Consider the following 16,619-nt stretch of genomic DNA (forward strand, 5'->3'; position numbering starts at 1 on the left):
AACTTGAGTACCAGGGGGTGATTGAAACATGCACCTCTCAAATGAACAATCCTTTGTTTCCTGTCTCCAAGCCAGACAATTCATATCATCTAGTTTTGGACTACAGACACCTTAATACATGTTGTAAAACTTTTGCAGTACAAAACTCGCATAGTGCAGCCCTAATGAATAACATAGTTAGGAAAAAATATAAAACGACATTAGACATATCTAATGGTTTCTTTTGTCAAAACATTGCACCAGAAAGCAGATATTTGACCGCTTTCTCAGCATTTGGGTCGCAGAAAAATTCTGTCGACTCCCACAGGGGTTTAAGAACAGCCCAGGACTATTCTCAGCTAGAGTAACAGAGTTACTACAAATATATGATGATGAGGCATTATCTTACGTAGATGATATCTATCTCACAGACGACGACTTGGATACTCACTTGAAAAGAGTGAACACCATTATACTTGGGTTCGCAGCAGAGGGTTACAAATTCAACTTTAAAAAGTCCCGAATTGCCCATCTGACAGTAATATTTTTAGGATACGAATTATCAAGTGAGGGAAAAAGCCTAGCGGACAACTTCTTAGAGAAGTGCGTTGTACTCCAAGCTCCAAAAACGCTGAAGAATTTACAATCCATTCTAGGTTTTCTGAATTTCGGAAGAACTTACATTCTAAATTACGCAGAGAGGGTTAAACCTCTTTACGAACTAATAAAACCTGATTTTAAACAAATCAATTGGACTCAAAAACACACAGAAATTTTGAGATCATTGCAAACAGACATGTTAGCTAAAACAAAATTAGATACAAATGACAACACACGCGATCTTGTAATCCGAGTCATCCCAGGAAGATGCGGATTCACGTACCTGACCTCTAATGAGGGAGAAAAGGTACCTATTTCAATTAAATCTCACTTGTACACACAAGCAGAAAAAACATTCAGTCACACAGAAAGAACTGTGAAAGCAGTGCAAATTGCATTAGCCAATGAACGAGAATTAGCACACGGCAAACGGATTAATATCCTCACAGCGGAATCCGCCTTCGAGGCGCTATTCAGCCCAGTAAACCTGCCTACAGTGTCACTGGATCCGAAATGGATACAGTGTGTAGATTCTCTAGGAGCGGAAGATGTGAAATACTATTTCGCCCCGCAATTCGAAGAACTGAATGATTTAGAGTATGAAGAAGAATATCCTCTGCCAATCGAACTTCTGCCTCTCCCACAGTACGCCTGTATAATCTATACAGATAGATTTGTACAGCACTTCAAGGTAGAGAGTAAATCCTACGATACAGCCTGTGCGATTGTTAAAGGTCGTTGGCTGTGCGGTAAATTCAGACCGAAAGTAACAAAAACTGAATCTGTAAGAAACTGTTCGGTTCAGAGAACTGAAATCAGATGTTTAAAGATGGGGCTCGAAAATGCAGAACGTGAATTCCCGACACTTATCGTGTGCGATTCCCATTTTTGCGTCAACTCTTACAATAATAAATTGCAGAGCTGGATTGAAAACGATTACAAAGATGACACAGGTGCCACAATAAAGCATAAATTGCTCTGGAAACAGGTAGCTCTTTTACATAAAGAACTACAAAAGACTCACGTGATACACGCACAGAGTCTTCAACGTGATGGCGTTCACGTTGCAGGGAATTCATTGGCTAATACAGCCACAGCGGAAGCAACTAAACCGGCTTCCGTAGCCACAAAAAAGCGTACAGAAAAATACATAGACGGGGAAACCATGCTGGCAGTAAAAACGACCGTAAAAGGCGACTGTGCAGCACTACCCGTGAACTATCCACTCAATTATGCATACGTAATCGATGCAAACTCCGTTCCTTTTGCTCGAATCTCTGGAGGGGGGGATAGGGTAATTCCAAACACGAACCGGAGAATATTTTTAATAGCAGACGCACACATGGGATTGGGTCTGAGACACCAAGCAATCAGGGACTCTCTGAGAGAGTTAGAATCAGTATACTGGTGGCCGGGGATGAGTGTACAACACCAAATATATGCAAACAACTGTGAAAACTGCAATAGGGATCGCAGTGGTGAACCATGCTACCGGCTACCAATCAGAAAGAGCGCAACGCTGCCTACACCCCATCCTGCGTCCTATTAATCAGTTAAGACTAAAAAACACCTAAATAATGTAGCCTCCAGCGCTCGTCTGACGCTAGAACAGTTATAAGAGAGATCTGCGAGTCTTTATCGGCACATATGCAATTACCACATTCCATTCTGACCAGGGTCCTGCTTTCAGCTCTCGAGCTTATAGGGAGGCCATGGCCAGCATGGGAATTGGGTTGCGGTATTGTTGTCCGTCGCACCCCGAAGGGAATAGTGTGGTTGAAAGAAAAAACTGGGACAGAAAGCGATCTATAACAGCGAAGGTATTAGGTTCAGGCGCTGGGTGGGTCAAACACCTAATAAGTGTCCAGACCAGTCTTAATAACTTGCCAAGAAATTCTCTAAAAGGTTTCAGCCCATACGAACTATTGTTCGGAATTAGAATGAACATTCAGGACCTCGATAGTCAGATATCAGTGGTACAAGAAAAAACAACAGACTTTGACATCAAAGATCGTTTGGCTGTTTTACAGGAACTGAATGAAACAAGAAAATCCTTAAGCAACATAAAGTTAAAGCAACAGCCATCTACCACTGACGAGGCACCACAAGCAACAGCCCCAGCAAGGCTTGTCTGGATTCCAAAGATTGGGGATCTAGTCAGAGAAAAAATCGCGGTGAAGAAGGAATTTGGGCCTTCTTACAGAAAAGCAGTACCTGTCTTGGCAGTCACCGGAACAAGATCAGTAGTACTACCGCCCCTTGCTGGTAAAAAGGAGAACAGAGTCGTGTCTATCGACCTGGTAAAACCACAAGCATGTGGCCTATAATCAACAGTAGGCCCAGTGGACTCCCAAGAAACAACAGAATACCCAAACTTGCAACAATCCAAGAGGTTCAAACTGAAAGACTCATCACATTCGATCAGCCTGCAGTGCACAGTGAAGGACTATGCAATAATGCCATGGGACCCGTGCCTCTTGAGACACAGATTGAAACAGTTCGTCAAGAAACACCAGTCTACAATAATGTGGCATCAGAAAGTGCTACCGAAAGACAGATTGAAACAACAATCCCAACAATTGACAGAACTGCCTCTGGTTATTTCATCGACTTCGACAACTTCTCTGAAGATCAAAACGACCCCGAAGTGATGCCAGAAACAAAAAAGTATTCTAAAGAAACTACAACGGAACTCTTTCATCAACTGAAGGAAATCTACCTTATTTCATCTTGGTTAGAGTTCTGGTTCGGTCTAGGTGTATTTTTCCTCCTGCTTTGGCTCATCATGGTACTTTGTTTGGGAAAATTCATTGAGGGAAAATATAGTACAATGGACACAGCAAGTCAGAACATCAACCTAGTCCTGAAACCACACAGATCATCCCACGTGAAGAAAAGAGAACTGTCAACAGTAAATGTCACAGCAATTCCAATACCTGGTGGGGTAGTATGGGAGAAAACTGACTATGAGATCTATGGTCCGGTCGAAATCCTGAAGTATCCTCATCAACTGAAGGTTTCCTTAAGTGACTTTGTAAAACCTAGTACATTCTCTGATGATTGGGACTTTAACAGTATTAATGATATGATGTCTGATTTAGTAATGTCAGCTAGATTCACAGAACATGATTATTTACAAGGTTCATCTAGTTATGAGCAATTATTCTGCTACACACATTAGGCGATCATTATTTGCATAAATCTGCACAGCCTAGAAATGTTTTTAAGTATAATCAATGGGAACATTGTGCTACACCACCTAAAAGCAGTTCTAAAGCATTTTTTGAGAAATTCAAATACTTCTCAGGGTTTAACACCAATGATGCAGAAACGTTTTATTACAAACTGTTAGATAAAACAGGAATGAAAACAATGCTGACAAATTCTAAATTGATATATTCAGAAGCATTTTATGACAAAATGATGATATTTGGTTTTGATTATTGGAAAAATAACATTGAAACAAAAACCATTTGGGGTACGAAAGATTGGCAGGTACAAGGCCTTGAAGCACTATTCAGAACCTGCATGATACCAGAACAAATGATGTTTTTAAATGACACAATTCACCAAACATCCTGTCTTGGCTTAGCTAAGATCAAAGACCTTAACACACCGTCTATTCCAAAGCCAATACCTGATAATGCAACTGCAGATATTGAGTTAGACGTATCACAAATTTTACATTTTAACAGAACACATCCTGATTGGAAAAAGTGGTTAATCTGGCCTACTGACACAAACAACTGTCAAGATAGATTCCTGAACAAAACACAGGGGTTAAAAATGACCAGACAAGACCCTAGATACTCCCAGAGACAACATCCAGGGATAGTAACAACATACAGTGTAGGGAAACTCTGCCTCGAATGGCTAGGATCATCCACACTGGCTGAAATTAAGCAACACTTGTCTTTACTAAAAAATTGTGCTGATTTGCGCGATTTCATTCTTGGACCACGCAAACAGCGTCAAAAGCGTTTCATAGCGACCGGTATCTATGCTGCGTACAACGAGGCTTGGAAAGTCACACAAATTGAAACAGCTGAAAAAATACGAGAAATTGATCGTATTAATTTGGAAAAATCACTTTCTGTAGTGGACAATGGGTTAATGACTCTGTCTTCCAGAATATATTCGTTGGACAATATTGTATCCTCTGCCTTTGATGTGATAGACAGAGACTTGCTAATGTTACAACATGGCCAATTTCAATTACGTTCTATTATACAATTAGGCTGGACGCTGCAAAATCTTCGTTCAGGCTATGTGCCTTGGCGTTTAATCAACACAACGTCATTATTTTCCATCTTTAACCTTACTGATAAACAAATCAGTTTGGCACAGAAAGGAGCAGACTATACAATCCTGAGCATCGAAAAACTTAAGAGATTACCATTGACAATGTCAGAGAGTCCTGTCATTGAATGGATAATACACGGAATTATCACCATTCCGATAACAACTTTCCGATTTAAAAAGTGCCTTGAATACATACCTACTGGCCAGTATGAACGATTGGGTAAAGGTTATGTAAAATCAGAATGGAAATTACCATACACACATTCTTGCTATAGTGACAGCAACAAAAATGTATTTCTTAGTGGTGAAAATTGTAAACATTCACTAAGCGGTATACTTTTGTGCCAGGGTATTAATTTACACGGAGCTTGTGATGGAAATTCTAACAACCTTTCATGCCACCAGCTAGTCACACCTGCAACTCAGATAGAGCCCTTCTTTATGCAACTTGCAAACGGGAGTTACATTCTTAGAACGGATCACAGATGTTGTGGTCTTGTTCCAGGGAAAAGTTATCTAGTAAGAGTAACATCCATGGTCAAATGTTGTATGCAGGCATTGTTTCCGAGTGGGCTTGCAGACACAGAGACTCCCATCTGGCCTCGTCTGAATCTCTATTCTATACGAATTGATACTTTAAGCAAAATGAAGTCTTTGCTTTTACAGACAACAGTGCCCATAACGTCATCAAAAGAGACGTATGATCTCCTAGTTGCAAGTACAGCTACGGAAGTTCATGAACTTTTATCAACAAATTGCCCCGTGCATTTTGTAGAAATGCTTAGCCAACTCCTTAACATGTCTAGTGCCACAGGCATCCCAGCATATTTAAGACGATTTTTACGGGACTGCTAACACCATTTCAAGCAATTCTGGGAGTCGTTCCAAATTTTGTCCACTCTGTTTTTGGCGGCATACCCCTATTTTTGGGACTTGTAGCAGGGATTTTATTTTGGACCCTCCTGCTTCGTTATGGCAAGCCAAAGCTCAGACATAGCTCCCATGGGAATGGAAGAGACAATCCTAGCAATGCGCTACCGGGACAGGATAACTAACGTCCTTGTATTGGCCAGGCTGAGAGATCTAAACATGACCTGGTTCCTTTCATTCAGACCTATATGGCAGAACTGTATCTTACCGGTACTACAATGTATGCTATGCGGAGATGAGTGCGTGTTGGACATCTGTCTTTCACTTCCATCAGCAGTACCAATGGACGTCGATACTTTGCTAAGTCCGATAACGGCTCACGCATTGTGTTGTCCCCAGCGGCTACCAATCCTGATGACGGCATTCGTTGAGACTCCTGTGCTACGACTAGGTGGTAACAGTGGAGCGAGTGACAAAAGCAACATCATCCAGGTACGGCCTTCTGTGAGCATTGCTGATCCCGACTATGATGACAGCAATCATTCTCACACCTGCCAAGTTACAGCACTATCGAATTTGGTTGAACTGTCACCTGATTTTGTAGACCAATTCTTTGAGAGCCTGTCTGATATGATGTTCTCACCTGAACAGAAACAATAACTTTATAGAAACTTTCCGACACACAGCGTTCCCATGAACTCTGAATTCGGCCTTCAGTTTTGAACAACAAAAACTGCTAAAAGCGTTGGAACTCTATTTCCCCGTTCAAGCATTAATTCTTTTGAATTGAACACTTTTTAATATTGACCCTTTTTTGGCACGAACAATTCTTTGCTTAGAGTAAAAACTATTCTTAAAGAACAGAAGCTTCAACTTCTATTTTCTACACACATCTAGAGACATAATAATTTTACATCAGCCTCTAGCACATGTTATTGCAATGCATTTATATGTGATGATTTATCTCGCCCTTCTTCTGTTTCAGAGATATTTCATGTGTAAATCTTTTTGCATAATCGTTCATTGATTTAATATGCTATAATTTTTGAATGATTTCTATGCTTCAAAAACGTACAGTACCTATAATTTTCACGTATTACAATATACGCCTATTTAAAATGCATTTATGTATTTTGGGGTGGGCAATGTTACACATGCATCTTATTGCTCTAGTTTTAGTAATTTGATGGACATGAACCCGTGGAGGGGGTGTTGCGTGCTTATCTAGGATCCTGATCGATACTGTGACCTTATGCCCCTATTCGGCTATAAATCCATTTATTCCCTATATTGCAATAACCGTTCAAGTGCAATATTCAGAAACTCATCTCTGGCCTCACACGAACAGAGCCACATTTCAGAATAGTTTTCTCTGCCACTTCATTTGCAACCAATTAGTGCAATGACAGAGCAGAAGTCACTATCTGAGATTCCTAGATTAACACTCCGTGTTCTTCAACAAGATAAAAACTCAGCAAACCTGGAAATCCCCCTTGCTGTGTTTTGATTAGTAATAGAACTCTAAGGAGCAACTGATAAGCGATGACTTCCTAGTGACATCTTTAATTGACATCTTATGTCCAGCAAACTTACGTCAAACATGGCACCTTTCAGGTATAAATATTACCAACGTTGCCTTAAGCAAACGCTGTCTGCAGTACGCTGATGCTGCTGCTGTCTCGTTGCTGTTGGTGAAGCTGCTGATACCATTATCGCTGCTAAAGCGCGAACGATGGTGTGGTGAACTTAGGAGCTGAACATCCGTCCCTCTGCGAAGAGCCCAGCAGATGCCAGCTGCCCGCGGACGCTGTCCCCCCTACTCCTCCTCGACGCGCTGAAGAGAGACGCTGTCTTTCTCCTGCAGAGAAATCCAGCTCCAGCGTTTTTGGTCTACCCTTGCGGGTGACTGGGATACCGAGTTTCCCTGAAGGAGATACCAGACCTTCATCATTCTATTCAGAGGTATGGTGTTGACTAAACCCTTAGTGAGAATTCTTGAAGGAAACCTTGGCAAAACCAACTTAACTTAAAGCTACTTACTTACTCCCTTCCCAAGTATTAGGCTTAGGTCAGGTACACTGGGGTAGGCGTAGTAGAAGCACCAGTTGAGTATTTTAGCCTAATGTATATATGACTGTATATATGTTTTATTACTTTTAAACCATTGTATGGCTAAGAAACCATATCAATGCTTTTACAGTATTATTTCGCAATACTTATCTTACTGTATGTACTTTTTATCATAACAAGTCTTGCAATTGTGGCAATACATTTCTCTTGTACGAGAAGAAAGACTGTTCAATAAATGTTAACCCTTTATTGACAAACGCCTGTCTCTCTATTCTCTACATATTGTGAAAGTAATCTGCACTAACCTGACTGAGTAAAATAACTGTCTATTGTTTCACACGACCCTAGAGATTGACTCTTGATCTGAGGAGCAAAGTTGTCATGTTGCACGGTTGTTGGAAAACTGAATCCCTTCTTGTCTGTGCCAGGGAAGCTGATCACTTCCTATTTCAGTCAATAATGTTTCCAGTGACCTCTGAGCTAGTTGGTAACAAACCCAATTAAGTTTAGCATAGTCAGTGGAGACCTGGAAGATCCGCACTTCTACGTCGATACTACTGTTTATGTTATTCCAATGCGCAGGGCCTAGTGGGAAACTAGGAACTACACTACATGGCGCCCAAACGTTTGGTAAGGCGATAAACTAACGCGAGACGTTAGAGTAACTCAGTCGTGCATATTTCACACAGACCCCTTTCTCCCGTAAATACTCCAATAGACGTCTGGAGTGGGTGAAAGGTTAAAACCCGCCCGAACTTAGTAGGAAGAGATTCCTATGTAAAGCTCTGGTTTATTCAACGTTGAAGGATACAGTGTTCCAAAATATTGTGCACCTAATCTTTGTCTCCTTGGAGACCTACTCTGCAAACCTTGCATTTATACAATGCCAGGAGAAAACGGAACCACTGGGGCCGCAGTAAATGCGACTGAGCAGGGTCCCGATAACACAGACCCGGATGCAATTATCATCCCGGTCCACTTAAGAAAATCTATAACGTTAAAACTTATAGAGAACGGACTGACACCACAAGGTGGTACAGTAATTTTCGTGATAGAGGCACACGAATATCGGCAGACAGAGGTATTCTATTCATGGATAAACTTTCCAGCGGCAAACGCTAGAACAAAAGAGTTTCACTATTACAAAATAGAGAAACCTCCGGAAGAGTATGCTCCTTTCGAGGAGTCTGAAATCCCACTAAAATTCCAAGAGCACCTGCTCTGGTTTAATGGCTCCCTAAAACACAATGATCATTTTACCAGGCTCGGTCCACTAGGTAGACCAGGAGCAAAGTGGCCGGTTCTAGCTAGCTACACACCACATCCGGACATTGCAAAAATGTCTAGAGAAGAGCTGTTAGTACAGCTAAAAACACTTATAAAAATACATAGGCAATTAGTCCAATATGTAATACGGACTGCAACAGTCCAACCAGCTGTTAATGTACCGCAGCTGACCCCTCATCAGGGGAACACTAATAAAATTACACCAGAGAACATACAGTCATGTCTTGGTAAAACACCCGTAAAACGGGAACAAATTCCTTTCTGGTTAGCACAGAAAATCACTCAAATAGAGGCAGTATTTCCTGATACTACCCCTATAGAGAAACACAGAATCTTGGCAATCTGCCTTCCTATGGGAATCGCACCACACGTGGAGGACTGTGACACTTGGGGTACAGTCTTTGCTTCCATTTACACAAAAACACATGGTGTTCCGTCTATGGCGGTAAAACCAGAAGTGCTAAAACAGATTCAAAATGAATACGGTCCAGAGCCCGCTTTAAATCTTGGTATGAAATTACTGAAAGACTTCAAGCAGGTCTCGGCTATATTATTAGCCAACATAAAAGGAGAAGCAGCATCTGTGGCGATCCGCCAGAAGTTGAAGGAAACAGATATAACAGAGCAGCCCGTTCAGCTTGCCAGAATGATAGAGAAATGCTATGAAGAATTAGGTAGAGACAGCTTGGGTGGAAAACCAGTAAAGCCCCAACTGCTCGAAAATCCTGAAAAATTATTTATTAAAAATAATTCAAACACTCCTAAAAAGAGCTGGGATGGAAATAAACAATCCACTCCCAAGGAAAAAGTTTTCCAGTCCAGAGGAAGGTCTCCTCGACGGAGGGAAAGAACTCCGACTCGAGAACACCAGTCTCCCCAGAGGGAGCTCTCTGAGAAAAGATATAACCTTAGAAATAGGGATAATCTGAAAAAACCTGATAGATATCAAAGTATTGATACACGTCCCTCTCGATCTTTTTCGCAGAAATCGGAAAGAAGAGGACGGTCAGACCCAGGAGAGCACACCAAGTCCAAAGACAAGGAGCCTGCTCAGAGCAAAAAATCTCAATTTCCAAAAAAGAAGGTAGCCAGTATTAGAGTAATCAACCATGCCGAGAATACTGAGGACACAGTTGAAAAACGGGGAGTGGGCATTGACAATTTTGGACAGTGCAGCAGAAATCAGTATAGCGCGCAAGATCTTGATGAGTCATCTGGAGACAGTGGACACGAATGAATACATTCAGGTTGAAACTGCAGACACCAGACTTAGCAAGCCCCATAAAATATAAGAAATAACATTGCGTATAGAGGGTGATAAGACTAGGAAAATAAGAGGTCTATTTTGGGATAAGCTCTCAAAAGGCTATGATATTCTGTTAGCTGAAAAAGATTGGCCCCCAGAGTTTGTCAGGGAGTGCCCTCGTGGCAAAGAAATAATTATGCCTGCCTTCTCGAATCACATTCCGATTCACAAAAAATATACATATGCAAGGAAATGGGCAGTAGCCCAGGCACCAGCATTATATAAAATTCATGTAGGATGGGATGAGGACTTACCTCCTCACAAAATCCAGTTAAAAAGTGAACCAACTGCCCAACGGCAGTATCCCATTAAGCAAGAAGCTAAAAAACAGGTCAGGGAGATCTTAGATCAACTTGAGTACCAGGGGGTGATTGAAACATGCACCTCTCAAATGAACAATCCTTTGTTTCCTGTCTCCAAGCCAGACAATTCATATCATCTAGTTTTGGACTACGGACACCTTAATACATGTTGTAAAACTTTTGCAGTACAAAACTCGCATAGTGCAGCCCTAATGAATAACATAGTTAGGAAAAAATATAAAACGACATTAGACATATCTAATGGTTTCTTTTGTCAAAACATTGCACCAGAAAGCAGATATTTGACCACTTTCTCAGCATTTGGGTCGCAGAAAAATTCTGTCGACTCCCACAGGGGTTTAAGAACAGCCCAGGACTATTCTCAGCTAGAGTAACAGAGTTACTACAAATATATGATGATGAGGCATTATCTTACGTAGATGATATCTATCTCACAGACGACGACTTGGATACTCACTTGAAAAGAGTGAACACCATTATACTTGGGTTCGCAGCAGAGGGTTACAAATCCAACTTTAAAAAGTCCCGAATTGCCCATCTGACAGTAATATTTTTAGGATACGAATTATCAAGTGAAGGAAAAAGCCTAGCGGACAACTTCTTAGAGAAGTGCGTTGTACTCCAAGCTCCAAAAACGCTGAAGAATTTACAATCCATTCTAGGTTTTCTGAATTTCGGAAGAACTTACATTCTAAATTACGCAGAGAGGGTTAAACCTCTTTACGAACTAATAAAACCTGATTTTAAACAAATCAATTGGACTCAAAAACACACAGAAATTTTGAGATCATTGCAAACAGACATGTTAGCTAAAACAAAATTAGATACAAATGACAACACACGCGATCTTGTAATCCGAGTCATCCCAGGAAGATGCGGATTCACGTACCTGACCTCTAATGAGGGAGAAAAGGTACCTATTTCAATTAAATCTCACTTGTACACACAAGCAGAAAAAACATTCAGTCACACAGAAAGAACTGTGAAAGCAGTGCAAATTGCATTAGCCAATGAACGAGAATTAGCACACGGCAAACGGATTAATATCCTCACAGCGGAATCCGCCTTCGAGGCGCTATTCAGCCCAGTAAACCTGCCTACATTGTCACTGGATCCGAAATGGATACAGTGTGTAGATTCTCTAGGAGCGGAAGATGTGAAATACTATTTCGCCCCGCAATTCGAAGAACTGAATGATTTAGAGTATGAAGAAGAATATCCTCTGCCAATCGAACTTCTGCCTCTCCCACAGTACGCCTGTATAATCTATACAGATAGATTTGTACAGCACTTCAACGTAGAGAGTAAATCCTACGATACAGCCTGTGCGATTGTTAAAGGTCGTTGGCTGTGCGGTAAATTCAGACCGAAAGTAACAAAAACTGAATCTGTAAGAAACTGTTCAGTTCAGAGAACTGAAATCAGATGTTTAAAGATGGCGCTCGAAAATGCAGAACGTGAATTCCCGACACTTATCGTGTGCGATTCTCATTTTTGCGTCAACTCTTACAATAATAAATTGCAGAGCTGGATTGAAAACGATTACAAAGATGACACAGGTGCCACAATAAAGCATAAATTGCTCTGGAAACAGGTAGCTCTTTTACATAAAGAACTACAAAAGACTCACGTGATACACGCACAGAGTCTTCAACGTGATGGCGTTCACGTTGCAGGGAATTCATTGGCTAATACAGCCACAGCGGAAGCAACTAAACCGGCTTCCGTAGCCACAAAAAAGCGCACAGAAAAATACATAGACGGGGAAACCATGCTGGCAGTAAAAACGACCGTAAAAGGCGACTGTGCAGCACTACCCGTGAACTATCCACTCAATTATGCATACGTAATCGATGCAAACTCCGTTCCTTTTGCTCGAATCCCTGGAGTGGGGGATAGGGTAATTCCAAACACGAACCGGAGAATATTTTTAATAGCAGACGCACACATGGGATTGGGTCTGAGACACCAAACAATCAGGGACTCTCTGAGAGAGTTAGAATCAGTATACTGGTGGCCGGGGATGAGTGTACAACACCAAATATATGCAAACAACTGTGAAAACTGCAATAGGGATCGCAGTGGTGAACCATGCTACCGGCTACCAATCAGAAAGAGCGCAACGCTGCCTACACCCCATCCTGCGTCCTATTAATCAGTTAAGACTAAAAAACACTTAAATAATGTAGCCTCCAGCGCTCGGCTGACGCTAGAACGGTTATAAGAGAGATCTGCGAGTCTTTATCGGCACATATGCAATTACCACATTCCATTCTGACCAGGGTCCTGCTTTCAGCTCTCGAGCTTATAGGGAGGCCATGGCCAGCATGGGAATTGGGTTGCGGTATTGTTGTCCGTCGCACCCCGAAGGGAATAGTGTGGTTGAAAGAAAAAACTGGGACAGAAAGCGATCTATAACAGCGAAGGTATTAGGTCCAGGCGCTGGGTGGGTCAAACATCTAATAAGTGTCCAGACCAGTCTTAATAACTTGCCAAGAAATTCTCTAAAAGGTTTCAGCCCATACGAACTATTGTTCGGAATTAGAATGAACATTCAGGACCTCGATAGTAAGATATCAGTGGTACAAGAAAAAACAACAGACTTTGACATCAAAGATCGTTTAGCTGTTTTACAGGAACTGAATGAAACAAGAAAATCCTTAAGCAACATAAAGTTAAAGCAACAGCCATCTACCACTGACGAGGCACCACAAGCAACAGCCCCAGCAAGGCCTGTCTGGATTCCAAAGATTGGGGATCTAGTCAGAGAAAAAATCGCGGTGAAGAAGGAATTTGGGCCTTCTTACAGAAAAGCAGTACCTGTCTTGGCAGTCACCGGAACAAGATCAGTAGTACTACCGCCCCTTGCTGGTAAAAAGGAGAACAGAGTCGTGTCTATCGACCTGGTAAAACCACAAGCATGTGGCCTATAATCAACAGTAGGCCCAGTGGACTCCCAAGAAACAACAGAATACCCAAACTTGCAACAATCCAAGAGGTTCAAACTGAAAGACTCATCACATTCGATCAGCCTGCAGTGCACAGTGAAGGACTATGCAATAATGCCATGGGACCCATGCCTCTTGAGACACAGATTGAAACAGTTCGTCAAGAAACACCAGTCTACAATAATGTGGCATCAGAAAGTGCTACCGAAAGACAGATTGAAACAACGATCCCAACAATTGACAGAACTGCCTCTGGTTATTTCATCGACTTCGACAACTTCTCTGAAGATCAAAACGACCCCGAAGTGATGCCAGAAACAAAAAAGTATTCTAAAGAAACTACAACGGAACTCTTTCATCAACTGAAGGAAATCTACCTTATTTCACCTTGGTTAGAGTTCTGGTTCGGTCTAGGTGTATTTTTCCTCCTGCTTTGGCTCATCATGGTACTTTGTTTGGGAAAATTCATTGAGGGAAAATATAGTACAATGGACACAGCAAGTCAGAACATCAACCTAGTCCTGAAACCACACAGATCATCCCACGTGAAGAAAAGAGAACTGTCAACAGTAAATGTCACAGCAATTCCAATACCTGGTGGGGCAGTATGGGAGAAAACTGACTATGAGATCTATGGTCCGGTCGAAATCCTGAAGTATCCTCATCAACTAAAGGTTTCCTTAAGTGACTTTGTAAAACCTAGTACATTCTCTGATGATTGGGACTTTAACAGTATTAATGATATGATGTCTGATTTAGTAATGTCAGCTAGATTCACAGAACATGATTATTTACAAGGTTCATCTAGTTATGAGCAATTATTCTGCTACACACATTATGGCGATCATTATTTGCATAAATCTGCACAGCCTAGAAATGTTTTTAAGTATAATCAATGGGAACATTGTGCTACACCACCTAAAAGCAGTTCTAAAGCATTTTTTGAGAAATTCAAATACTTCTCAGGGTTTAACACCAGTGATGCAGAAACGTTTTACTACAAACTGTTAGATAAAACAGGAATGAAAACAATGCTGACAAATTCTAAATTGATATATTCAGAAGCATTTTATGACAAAATGATGACATTTGGTTTTGATTATTGGAAAAATAACATTGAAACAAAAACCATTTGGGGTACGAAAGATTGGCAGGTACAAGGCCTTGAAGCACTTTTCAGAACCTGCATGATACCAGAACAAATGATGTTTTTAAATGACACAATTCACCAAACATCCTGTCTTGGCTTAGCTAAGATCAAAGACCTTAACACACCGTCTATTCCAAAGCCAATACCTGATAATGCAACTGCAGATATTGAGTTAGACGTATCACAAATTTTACATTTTAACAGAACACATCCTGATTGGAAAAAGTGGTTAATCTGGCCTACTGACACAAACAACTGTCAAGATAGATTCCTGAACAAAACACAGGGGTTAAAAATGACCAGACAAGACCCTAGATACTCCCAGAGACAACATCCAGGGATAGTAACAACATACAGTGTAGGGAAACTCTGCCTCGAATGGCTAGGATCATCCACACTGGCTGAAATTAAGCAACACTTGTCTTTACTAAAAAATGGTGCTGATTTGTGCGATTTCATTCTTGGACCACGCAAACAGCGTCAAAAGCGTTTCATAGCGACCAGTATCTATGCTGCGTACAACGAGGCTTGGAAAGTCACACAAATTGAAACAGCTGAAAAAATACCAGAAATTGATCGTATTAATTTGGAAAAATCACTTTCTGTAGTGGACAATGGGTTAATGACTCTGTCTTCCAGAATATATTCGTTGGACAATATTGTATCCTCTGCCTTTGATGTGATAGACAGAGACTTGCTAATGTTACAACATGGCCAATTTCAATTACGTTCTATTATACAATTAGGCTGGACGCTGCAAAATCTTCGTTCAGACTATGTGCCTTGGCGTTTAATCAACACAACGTCATTATTTTCCATCTTTAACCTTACTGATAAACAAATCAGTTTGGCACAGAAAGGAGCAGACTATACAATCCTGAGCATCGAAAAACTTGAGAGATTACCATTGACAATGTCAGAGAGTCCTGTCATTGAATGGATAATACACGGAATTATCACCATTCCGATAACAACTTTCCGATTTAAAAAGTGCCTTGAATACATACCTACTGGCCAGTATGAACGATTGGGTAAAGGTTATGTAAAATCAGAATGGAAATTACCATACACACATTCTTGCTATAGTGACAGCGACAAAAATGTATTTCTTAGTGGTGAAAATTGTAAACATTCACTAAGCGGTATACTTTTGTGCCAGGGTATTAATTTACACGGAGCTTGTGATGGAAATTCTAACAACCTTTCATGCCACCAGCTAGTCACACCTGCAACTCAGATAGAGCCCTTCTTTATGCAACTTGCAAACGGGAGTTACATTCTTAGAACGGATCACAGATGTTGTGGTCTTGTTCCAGGGAAAAGTTATCTAGTAAGAGTAACATCCATGGTCAAATGTTGTATGCAGGCATTGTTTCCGAGCGGGCTTGCAGACACAGAGACTCCCATCTGGCCTCGTCTGAATCTCTATTCTATACGAATTGATACTTTAAGCAAAATGAAGTCTTTGCTTTTACAGACAACAGTGCCCATAACGTCATCAAAAGAGACGTATGATCTCCTAGTTGCAAGGACAGCTACGGAAGTTCATGAACTTTTATCAACAAATTGCCCCGTGCATTTTGTAGAAATGCTTAGCCAACTCCTTAACATGTCTAGTGCCACAGGCATCCCAGCATATTTAAGACGATATTTACGGGACTGCTAACACCATTTCAAGCAATTCTGGGAGTCGTTCCAAATTTTGTCCACTCTGTTTTTGGCGGCATACCCCTATTTTTGGGACTTGTAGCAGGGATTTTATTTTGGACCCTCCTGCTTCGTTA

The sequence above is a fragment of the Lissotriton vulgaris genome, chromosome 2_1 (genome assembly GCF_964263255.1).
Source record: "Lissotriton vulgaris chromosome 2_1, aLisVul1.2, whole genome shotgun sequence".
NCBI lineage: Eukaryota > Metazoa > Chordata > Amphibia > Caudata > Salamandridae > Lissotriton > Lissotriton vulgaris.